This window comes from Dasypus novemcinctus, chromosome 9, assembly GCF_030445035.2.
Source record: "Dasypus novemcinctus isolate mDasNov1 chromosome 9, mDasNov1.1.hap2, whole genome shotgun sequence".
Classification (NCBI taxonomy): domain Eukaryota; kingdom Metazoa; phylum Chordata; class Mammalia; order Cingulata; family Dasypodidae; genus Dasypus; species Dasypus novemcinctus.
The window spans coordinates 27,312,653-27,325,617 of NC_080681.1; positions in this window are offsets into that span (position 1 = coordinate 27,312,653).

The following is a 12,965-nucleotide window of genomic DNA, read 5'->3' on the forward strand; positions in this document are numbered from 1 at the left end:
AAAGAACATAAAACAATACACAGTGGCAGATGAATGCATCACATTTGAAAAGTCTTGAGTGAATGCAGGATACAGTATATGGCAGGAAGTATTCATGCACGGACTCAAAAAATATTTATTGAGCACTTTCTATGAGGAGCCTTGACTGTCAGGCTTAGGATTTTGAAATTTGACCTTAGGAAACAGGAGCTATTGAAGACTTTTAAGCAGTGAAGGTAATGTGAGGATGACATGGATGGTAAGGTGGCTCTGAGGACCTGGACCCCATACACTGCTCTCTTTGCACATAAGATATGCCCAAGTAGGCGGTCTCTCTCACAACTGAAGCAACATGATTGCTGCCTTAAAACACTTTCTTTCATGATAAAAGTCATGACACTCTCTTACCTTACACAATTATCTCTAACAGGCACCCCAAGGCTCTCTAGGTCAGTCACATGGTTGGCATGCTATAACAATGATAGAAGAACCAGCCCAAACCTAAATCACACTAAATCTATAAATGAATGCTAAATAAAGCAATCAATTGTTTTCCAAATACCTAGTTGTTGATATAGCATAGATTGATCATAGAAATAGGTAAATGGCTCAATTACTTTTTCCTTCTGAACGTCTGGATATAAAATCAGCTTAGTCCAAAGGTTTCCCTAGGTTCCTGAAGCATTTGTAATATGCCTGGCAAAGACATACAGTTTGTCTAATGCTTCTTTGTCCCTTTTGCTCACATGAATAAAGACAGTGTACTACATCAATAATCATGACTTTATTGGAAGTAAATGTGATTTTCAGGGTCTTCTGGAAAGTACTGCACATTTAGTTGTTGTATTTACATTATTTTAATTTGAAACCAACATTTGAATGAATCTCCTTTGGCTGAATTGCTTTTACTTTAGACTTCATTTGATTTAGACAGAGAAAAAAAAAAATCATGTACTGAAAGAGCCAAATTTCCTGCACACAAAAGTAGAAATGTTGCTCCATGCCTTTTGAAGATTAAGTGATGAGGTGCAACAAACAGTGGATTGGGATCCGAGACCCTAGTGTTCTAGTGTCAATCTGCCACAGTAATTCATTCATTCAAAAAAGTATTTATTTAGTTTCCTAAAGTCAATCACTATCCTAAGTGTCAGAAAGAAAAGGGTTATATCAATCTTGGGAGATAATCTAACTTAATTGGATTCACTTTACTTAAAACAAATTTTTATGTCAGACTATCAGTTGTCATAAACTCAAATGATCTGAGAGAAAAAGAAGTGAATGTATGAAACAAGTATGAGAATATAATGAAGGCAGTGAGTGACTGTGGTATAATAGGTATTCTATGTCCCACCTAAAGGCATTCAAATAAAATTTTCCAGAGGAAATAAAAAACCTATCTAGAGGGATTCCAGTTTCCTACATTTGAACTATATTATTTCTGTAGGGTACTTCAGTTCTCAAATTTCCTTCATACTTAAACAAGATTTAATCAAAAAGTGACTCTATTTCTCTATATCATGACTTTTGCTCCATTTTATAGAGGCCCTAAACAAATTCAATTGTATGCCAACAAGATCGATAATTTAGAGGAAATGGACAAATTCCTAGAAACATACAAGCAGTTTACACTGACAAAAGAAGAAACTGATAAACTCAGCGGGCCAATCACAAACAATAAGGTTGAATTAGTCATCAAAAACCTTCCAACTAAGAAGAGTCCAGGACTAGATGGCTTCACAGGTGAATTCTACCAAAAATTTTAGAAAAAACTAATACCAGTCATGCATAAACTCTTCTGGAAAACAGAAGTGGAGGGAGCATTGCCTAATTCATTCTATGACACCAACATCACCCTAATACCAAAGCCAAACAAAGATAATCACAAGAAGGGAAAACTATAGACCAATCTTTCTAATGAGACTAGATGATAAAATACTCAACAATATGCTTGTTAATCATACTCAACAACACATCAAAAGAATTATACACCATGACCAAGTGAGTTTCATCCCTGGTAGACAAGGATGGTTCAACATTAGAAAATCAATCAATGTAATACACCACATCAAAATACAGCACACTTTTCTGATAAAAACACTTCAAGAGACAAGAATAGATGGGAACTTCCTCAACATTATAAAGGGTGTATATGAAGAACCCACAACTAACACCATATTCAATGGTAAAATCCTAAAAGCTTTCCCTCTAGGATCTGGAACAAGATAAGGATGCCCACTGTCATTGCTCTTAATTAACACTGTGTTAAAAGTACTTGCTCACACACTAAGGTGAGAAAAAGATATAAAAAGGCATCCAAATTGGAAAGGAAGAAGTAAAAATTTCACTACTTGCAGATGACATGATCCTATACATAGAAAGCCCTGAGAAATCTACAACAAAGCTTCTAAAGCTTAAAAATGAGTTCAGTAAAGTGGGAAATTATAAGGTTAACATGCAAAAATCAGTAGCATTTCTGTGCATCAGTGATGTGCAATCTGAGGAGAGCAGAAAAAATTCCCATTTACAATAGCAACTACATGAATCAGATATCTAGGAATAAATTTAACTAAAGATGTAAATAACTTGTATACAGAAAACTACACAACACTGTTAACTGTTAAAGGAAATCAAAGAAGACCTAAGTAAATGGAAGAATATTCTCTGTTCATGGATAGGAAGGCTAATCATTAAGATGTCTATCCTACCCAAACTGATTTACAAATTTAATGCAATCCCAATAAAAATTACTATAGCATTTTTTAATGAATTGGAAAAGTTAATTATGAAATTCATTTGGAAGGGCAAGGGGACCTGAATAGCGAAAGACATATTGAAAAAGAAAAATGAAATTGGAGGTATCACACTACCTGACTTTAAAACATATTACAAAGCTACAGTGGTCAAACTGCATGATATTGGCACAAGGAAACACATACTGACCAATGGAAACAAACTGGGAGTTCTGATATAGATCCTCACATATACAGTCAACCGATATTAGACAAGGCCACCAAGCTCACTCAATTGGGAGAGAAGGGCCTCTTCAACAAATGGTGCCTGGAGAACTGGATACCCATACCCAAAAGTTTGAGAGAGGAAAACTATCTCACATCTTATACAAAAATTAACTCAAGATAGATCAAAGATATAAATATTTAAGAGCCAAGACCACAAAGATCTTGGAAGACAGTAAAAGGAAGTATCTACAAAATATTGTATTAGGAAATGTTTTCATGAACTTTACACCCAAAGCATGAACAATGAAAGGAAAAATAGATAAATGGGACCTCCTCAAAATTCAAAACTTTTGCACCTCAGAGAAGTCTGTCAAGAAAGTGAAAAGGCAGCCTACTCAGTGGGAGAAAATACTTGCTAACCATCTATTTGATAGGGGCCTAATATCTAGCATATATAAAGAAATCCTATACCTCAAAAATAAAAAGACAAACAATCCACTTAAAAAATGGCAAGTGATTTGAATACACTTCTCCAAGGAAGAAATACAAATGGCTAAAAAGCACATAAGATGCTTAACATCACTAGCTATTAGGGAAATGCAAATCAAAACTACAATGAGCTATCATCTTACACCCATTAGAATGGTGGCTATTCAAAAATAGAGGACTACAAGTGTTGCAGAAGATATGGAGAAACGGGAACCCTTATCCACTGCTTGTGGGAATGTAAAATGATGTAGTCATTGTGTAGGACAGTTTGCAAGTTCCTCAGGAAGCTAACTATAGGACTGCCATACATCCCAGCAATCCCAGTGCTGGGTATATGCCTAGAGGAACTAAAAGGAGGGACATGAATAGATATATGCACACCACTGTTCATAGCAGCATTATTCAGTATTGCCAGAAGTTGGAAACAACCCAAATGTCCATCAACAGATCAATGGATAAACAAAATGTGGTATATACATACAATGGAATATTACTCAGTGGTAAAAAGGAATGCAGTATTAACACAAGGGATAACATGCATGAATCTTGAAGACCTCATGTTGAGTGAAGCAAGCCAGGCACCAAAGGACAAATATTACATGACCTCACTGATATATATAAGCAAATTGGGCAGACTCACAGAGCTAGAATCTGGAAGATAGGTTTACAAGAGACAGAAAGGGAGAAGGCTGTGAGTCAATGCACATATGGACAAAATCTATGATAAGGTGTGAAGGTGTAGTTGTGCAGAGGATGGGCATGACAGTGGTGCAGTGATGCTATTGGGTTGGTCCATGCAGGTCTGTGAGGGGTTAAGGTAGGGAGGGTGGGTTGGACTATCCATGGAACTGGGGGGAGGGGTGGGGGAGGCAACAGGTGAATTCTGGGGATTTGCAGGTATGTGGTTGAAACTATAATGTTGGGAATGTTCTTTTGGCAAATAAGGCAGGGGAGGGTTACTGGTTAAAGTTGTTGGATGTGGGAGGCATGCAGGACAGGGCATACCCATGGCAAGCTTCTAGGGAGTATGTAGTGTTAATCTTGTCATAGTGTGTTGTATCAGTGGGTGGAGACTCCCATCGAGTGTTGGACTCCCATCCTGAGAAGTTCTGCTATGTTCTCAAACAGAGAGGCAGGAGTGTCTTGAGAAAATAGGCAGTGCCTAATAGAGGAGGACAGGGCAGTATGTCAAGCCCTCAGTAGTATTGCAATTATCTATGAATCTTGTTCTTCAAGGAGTGAAGCTTGGTGATTTCCATGGGTCCTGAGGGGCATGGGAGGGAGGAATAGAAGAGATGGAACATGGGGCATTGTTGGGGCAATGGAATTGTTCTACATGATCTTGCCTTGATGGGCACAGGCCATGTTAATTTTCATCAAAATTTATGAAAGTGTATGGTCCAAAATGTAAACCATAATGTAAATCATTGACCATGGTTAGTAGCAATGTTTAATATTTGTACATCAATTGTAATAAATGTACCATCCACACGTAAAATGTTATTAATAGGGAAAAAAGAAAAAGGAAAAGGGGGAGGATGGTGGTTATATGGGAATTCCCTATATTCTGTATGTGACGTTTTCATAGTCTAAAGCTTCTTTGAAGACAAAAGAAAAAATAAGACAATGGGGGAATAAATGGGGAAAAAAAAGTCACTGTACACACAAGACAACAAATCTTACAGTGATGAAAGACATAATGTCAAAATATTTTTAATTTTATATTTTTTATTATTTTTATTATTCCAAATTTTGCTTAATTTTTTGTATTTTATTTGCTATTTTTAAAACTATCATTATTATTTCATTTTCTTATTAAGTGTATTTGATTATTTTGTTGGCTTAATTTTTGAAGTTTTGGATCACAGAAGGGTTAAAACTGTGGTAGGCACCATGGAGCCTAGAGTGATTACAACTGAAAATGGGAGGATTGCATCCAGCATCCATGTGGAATCTGAGCCTCCTCTTGACATAGAGGTGCAATGGACACAACCAATCCAATGTCCACATAGAAGAGGTGGCATTGGATTGGGAAAAGTGGACATGGTGGCTGATGGGTATGGGGAAAGGCAGGAAGAGATGAGAGGTGGAGGCGTCTTTGGGACATGGAGCTGCCCTGGATGGTGCTTCAGAGGTAATCACCGGACATTGTAAATCCTCACAGGGCCCACTGGATGGAATGGAGGAGAGTATGGGCCATGATGTGAGCCATTGTCTATGAGGTGCAGAGGTGCCCAAAGATGTACTTACCAAATCCAATGGATGTGTCATGATGATGGGAACGAGTGTTGTTGGGGGGGGGGGAGAGGGGGGGTGGGGGGGGGGTTGAATGGGACCTCACATATATATTTTTAATGTAATATTATTACAAAGTCAATTAAAAAAAAAAACTGTGGTAGGGTAGGATTATTGTTGCAGGGTGTCAGTGATGGGGGATGTATGGGAGGAGGTTCACCTGCAGCATACCTATAAGGCACATGAATATATTCAAGTGTTCATGGGCATTGTTACCGTGGGTGGAGATTAACATAATAACTGAAAGAATATCACATTCCCATCCTGGGGCACTCTGCCACATTCTCTAATGGGACAAGAATCCCCTGAGTACAGGACAGTGACTAGTGAAAGAGGACGGACCATTGACAGACCCTTGATACTGAGACTGTACTTTTGAATATTTACTTCTGAAATTGAAACTTAGCCTAGTATTATAGGGTGCCTAAGAGTTACCTCCTGAGTGCCTCCTTGTTGCTCAATCATGTCCCTTCTCTAAGCCAAACTCAGCATATAAATGCATTACCTTGCCCTCAGCATGGGACAAGGCTCCTGGGGATGAGCCTCCCTGGCACTGAGGGATTACTACCAAGCACCAACTAGCAATGCAACTGGAATAAGACTGTCACCAAAAGGTGGAAAGGGTAAAGACAAATGAGTTTATATGGCTAAGAGTCTTCAAAGTCAGTTAGGAGGTCATCCCAGAGATTATGCTTATGCAAATCTCAGCAGGGTCTCATTGACTGCCAAAGTAAATATTGTCTCAAATAGTGGGGCTCCTGATGGCTCTGGGCACATCCAGACACTATAGGTAGGTTAGCCTGCTCAGGAATTTGGCACCTGCCAGTGGGCCCTACTTGGGAATTAATGCTCCACAGTGTGACAGAGTTGAACTTAGTTGTCGTTTCCTTACACATGACTCTTCTGCCCCTTCTATATGAACCTATAGTTAGTTCTAGATTTGATAGGTGTATGTCCAAGAGGCTTAAATCTTTGGGCTGCCCATGTGCCTGTTGGGCCTTGAGTCACAAGAGAGTTGCAACACCCACTCTCCAGCTCATTGGACTCACCCAGGACAACTAACAAGGAGATAATGATGGACAATGACCATTCCAAAGAACAGAGGGAGTCTGCAAGAGCAAGCAAGATAGTCCCATCCCTCTTCCCAATGGGATCTAAGCTTCCTCTCAATGGAGGTAGAGTGGGCATCACCCTCCCAGAATCCTCAGGATTGGGGAATGAATGATGGACTAGAGTAGATTTACTGTTATTCTACTATAGACCTATTGTGATTCAAACAGCGGAAGAACTTTTGTCATTGATGTATAGGCAGTGGTCACTGGAGGTTCTAGGTGGAAGGAGAGGGAAAAATAGGTGTAATATGTGGACATTTTCAGGACTTGGGAATCATCCTGAATGGCACTGCAAAGACAGATATAGGTCATTGTACATCTTGTCATAATTTATAAAATTGTGCAGCAGAGTGTAAACTACAATGTAAACTATAATCCACACTTAGTGGCAATGCTCCAAAATGTGTTCATCAATTGTTACAAATGTACCACACTAATGAAGGATGTTGTTAATGTAGGAAAATGTGGGAAGGATTGGGAGTGGGGCATATGGGAATACCCTATTTTTTCTATGTAACATTTATGTAATCTAAGTATCTACAAAAAGTATTTAAAGTATAAAAAAATTCAAGGTTTGGCAGTACTTTCACCTGAGTGTTGCTTCTATAGAAATGGAAGCAGAGTTGGGGAAGAGTACACAACAGTAAAAGGCACCAAAGACACACTTGATCCACTTGGCAATTTTGCTTTAGGTTGAGCCTACCTAGAGACCCGTCCATTTCCATACTGAGCCTAAACCCAGCTGCACCTTTGTCCTGCTTAGGTCTTGTCTTAGTCTCTGATTTAATTTGGTGCTAAGAAGGTACATTTTACACTGTATTAATTACTAGTTCGGTAATCAAGAATGATGAACAGCCAAGCAGCATTGTATATAAGAACACTGGTATTCTACTATAGAACTATTGTGACTAGTAATGAAAGAAACTGTAGCACTGATCTGGAGAAAGTGGCCAAGGTAGTTGCTGAGGGCAGGGAGAGGGAAGTAGAGATGAGATGTGGGGGCATTTTTGGGACTTGGAGTTGTCCTAAATTATACTGCAGGGACAGATGCTGACCATTAAGTATCCTGCCATAACCCACTGAATGTACTGGGAGAGAGTGTAAACCACAATGTAAGCTATAATCCACACAGTGTAGCAGTGCTCCTAAATGTATTCACCACATACAATGAATGTGCCACAATGATGAAAGAGGTTGTTGATGTGGGAGGAGTGGGGGGGTGGGGGATGGGGTATGTGGGAACCTCTTATATTTTTTAATGTTAACATTTTTTGTGATTTATGTATCTTCAAAAAAAAAGACAATTTAATAAAATATATATATATATATAATAATAATAATAAGAGCCTCCTTTAAAGGTCAGATCTTGGGTTAAAACCAGGCTCTACTTTTTACTAAATGGCATTCAGTCTTCTGAAGTCTCTGTCCTCTCAGAGTACCTGCATGTGAGGCTGTTTGTAAAATGCAATCTGATAAGAAGTGCAATGTATCCAGCACAGTATCTAGCACTTACAACTAAAGAAATACTGGCCATTTTGTCAGCATTCATGAAGGCACTGCTTTTATTTTGGAAAATGTTCGCTTTTCTTTTGAGAAATTGATATATAAAATATCGTAGGAGAATATATTTTATAATTTACTCTAAAAGGATAAAGACTTATACATCACTTGAAAAAATTATTACATGTTGGATGGTTCTATGAAGAGCCAATGCTTTTTTATGCATAAGCCTAGTGAAAACCAAGTGGCACATGGATCAATATCAAACTTTAAAAAAATTTCAGACGGAAAAATCTGCATCTATAGTTCAGGCACATTTTACACATCAGTGAAAAGTTTCATCAATATTTCTGAAACTTGTTGGGTAGCATAGATTTTCTTTATAGTTGGAAAATTGTATCCAGTGAAATTGTGAATTGTTTAAACAAGAAGACAGAAGTTGTGTTGTTATTAAAAAAGCAATAACATTTAAATTTTGTGGCTAACCAAAGTCCCTAATATTTGATCTCATCTAAATCAAGGGAAATGGGTTTGACTATTATAAGACCTATCTGAGTACATTTGGCATTCACATTCTATTCATTCTGTGAAATCAAGAAAGGACATTTTACTTGTTTATGTAAAAGCCTAATCATCACATAAGAATTGTACCACTAATAATTTTTAAAACCACCTATTTAAAACATAAATTCTGTGTTTGCAAGGGTACTTTTATTGTTTCTGTTTTTTAAAGCTTTCTTAAGACAAAGAAAGATGGCATTTTATTCCTTCCTTTAAGCCAAAGCTTTTTTATGATAATACTAAGGGGCTGCTTTCCCTCTATTCCACCCGTATCCATACCAATCACTTCTGTGCCTCAAAGCAATTTCTTATATGAATAGCATCTCTTGCACATGATATTTACCTGAACCTTAAAACTAAACACTAACTATGAGAATAACCCCTCAACTTAAAAAAAAAAATTCAGCATGCCATAATACTAAGAAAACACCTCAGCCTGCCCCAGATTTTATTTAACTATTTTTCTGAGATATTTCTTTTACAAAGCAGGAATCATTTCTCCTTTGGCAATTGTGGCAGTTTGAGATTATTTTATGAATCCCAAAAAGAGAAAGATTATGTTTTTAAACTAATCTATTCCTGTGGGTGTGATACCCTTTGATTGCATTAAATTCAGTTGAGGGGACATTAATTGGATTACTTAAGATCACTTTAGGGTTTCTATTGGACTACGTCAGTGAGGTGTGACTCAGGTTGAGTCTCCACCCCCTTGCTAGATCTGAGATAAAGGAAAACACAGAGACACTTAGAAAGACCCAAGAAAAGATCTATATTTGATCATGCCACATGAGAGAAGAATAAGAGATGGCTTAAGCACAAAGCCTCCAAAAGGGTGGGCCCATGGAGCAGCTCAAGAGGAGACAGCGAGCCTGGTCGGGAAGGCTGAGACTTCGGCCTGACAAGGCAGCCATCTTGCTTTGCCAAGTGCAGAGAAATAGAATCAACAGCAGCTGACCTGGGTGAGAAGGCACCTCTTAACGATGCTTCCGTTTGGACTTTTCACAGCCATGTATTTTACCCCAAGTAAATCCCCTTTATAAAAGCCAACCCATTTCTGGTATTTTGCACTGGCAGCCCTTAGGCAAAGGAAAACAGAAATGTTCTAAGCAAATGACTTTATTTCAATTATGAAACCCATAAATAAACAGAAATAAAACAGATTAATGAGCACCAGTATAATGAGCGACAGGCGTTAACTACAATTTTGCTTTATTGAAAAACCTCTCCCTGACTTTCGTTCCATTAACACTATATCCTAATTATCTCAGTTTCATTCTGCCATTAATAATGTTGTTTTCTTAGAAATAGTACTGATGGGCAAGTTTTAAACTCCACTTTCACAAGTAAAGCAGAGTAGAAGCAAGAAAGGGGTTTTCATGTACAGTTTGTGGAAATACATTTGAAATGATCACATTTCCTAAATGCTGTTACAAATCAGACTTCAGCCAAATGTAGTACTCCATTATAAGGGACAGGGGAAAAAATTGAATGTTGGAGTTCAAATTCATATAATAATTAGAAGGGACATTTATTTCAAAATGTAGAGGACTTGACAGTAAGAAAATGACAGAAATTCAGCTCCACAGTGAATTATAAATGTCAAATTACTGGTATGCATGTAAAAAAGTATGTAGCTATTAGAAACCATACTCTGCATTCATGTGCAGTGCTTCTGCCTTTATCAGCTTCTTATATTCCTCTAAGGTGTTCTGTCAGTCACTGTCAAATTTCCAGTGTAAGATTATAAGACATATGTCAGATCAGTGTCCAAAGCTTTCCAGGTTCTGGACACACCAATGCAATCCCGTATTTTACACAATATTAAGTATATTAAATAGGAAAAGCTGCTTGGTTATTAGAAGGCAGTTACGGAGTGTACTCTAGCATGTGATATCATCTACTCTGAGGAATGCAAAGTGCAGGGGTGGGGGAAGCAGCGTGATTCTATATTGTGTGTGGACTCACGATGCTGTCAGAGTGTCAGCAGGATGAACAATGAAAAGGATGTTAACTAAATTTTGATGTGCAAGAACATGTGTTTAATTTGCAAGATGCTTTGTTTAATTAAAAGGTAAATACCATTTACAATTCCTCTTGCAGACAAATTTAGAGCAGCAACAACACCTACAGAGTGTTCAAATTGCCGGCAGAATTTCTTGGATGCATTTGATCAATTAAAAGAGTACACATTTGGGGAAAAATAATTATTTTTCCATTTGTTTTCAAATAGAAATGGCTTTATTTTCCATAAACAGATTATTCCTAGAGTTTAATGCCTAGCAAGTATGGATTTAAAGACATAAAAGCTATATTATTATATACCTAGTACAGAGCAAATAAACCTGAAGGCTAAAAGCTTTTCTTGTCACTCAACCCCCCAACCTCAAATGAGAATTTTTTTTTCTTTCTTTCTCTCTTTCTTCCTACAGAGGGTTTGCTCCAAAAGCAGTGTGGTTCACAAAGACATTTTCACCCCTCCAGAAAGATAACCTCAGTCACATCACTTGGGAGCTCCAACATAATTGTTACATAAGCTCACTCCGATCTTAAAGCAGATGAAAAAGATCTGAGATCTCATGTTTTCCTTTATTTAAGATTTGCTACTTTTTCTCAGTGATCATGGAGGGGAAACATGCTATTGCTTCTTCAGCTGGCCTGCGGGCAGGAAAAGTTGAAGGAGAACCAGACTTCTTTACTTATAACTTCTAATCTCAGTAATAACACTAGTAGAGAGAGTGATTTAACCATTTTTCTGCACGTCAACACTTGGGGTAGGTGCAGTTTGGTTTCGGTTATGCTTGAGGGCAGGAAATAGATCAATGATTCTCCTGAGAATCTATTCTAAGTATTTGCTTCATTGATAGCTCCACATGACACCTGACAACAGGAAAGAGATTCCACAAGAGTTCGTCAACAGTCCACAATACAGTGAATCGGATTTGGAGGGGCCCCTGACTCTGGAAAAATCATCTAGTAGTTTCAGCTGGTTCTGCCTATCACGTGGCTAACAACTAGAAGATGGAAATGTGAAATAGCCAAACTATTACTCCTTTATTGGAACACAGCAAAACACAGGTTAAATAATCAGAAAAGAGAACAAGTGAAACTTTGATAGGTAAATGAAATTGTTCCCCCTTGCAATAGCAAACAAAACTGTCCCCCACACCACCACCACTCTCAGCTAAAAGTTCCATTTTGAATAATTGCTAAGAGGGACCTTCATTTCATTATCAAGTTAAATACACAAAAACCTTGCAAAAAGGTATCCCCTCACATGTCAAATGTGAATAGAAAACAATTGGCCATTGGTCTTAATTGTTCGTACTCTGGCAGGCTAAAATTCTAACGGGGGAGTGGCAGGGCAGGGATTTTAAGAAGTGACTGTATCCCAGTTATTTAGATTTTTAGTTCAATGTACAGTGTAGGTTTTATTTGAATGACAAGCTTCATTTTCTGAAAAAAAAAATATTGTTTTTGTTGACTTTCCCAATAATGAATGCAGGATTTTACAGGACTGAATTTTTGACACCTTTCCCTTCCCAATTATTTTATGGGAAGAAGGTGTTACTGTATATTGTATTCTAAAAGAGGAAAGTTTAGTTAATCACAAAAAACAATTACAATAGACCCTTATGCTTCTGCCTTAAACTCTTTATCTAGTGCTGCCTTGACCCTTTGATTCCTCTGCTAGGACAGTCTAATATACATGTGAAAAACTGTCATTTCTTAAAAACATTTTGTTGAATCATTTCCTCTTTCATTATTTTAAATTATTTTTTAATCCCAGCTCCTGCAAGTCTGTTTTCTCACAAGTAATTAATCCCAAATTCACAGAAAGACTTTGGGAAGAAGTGGTCCACGGTCCATGTAAAGATCACCTGAGAGGACCCACCTTACATGGTTAAGGATTGCTATGCCCATTTACTAATTACCTATCAGTAATTTCATTTGTAAATGAGTTTGCCAGATTTCTTTAATGGGTAATGTGGAAGAACATCAGCATATTTTTGTCTGCCTGGCCTAGTATATTAAAGGTATTTTTAAAGGAAAACATGTTTATAAATTGTCTTCA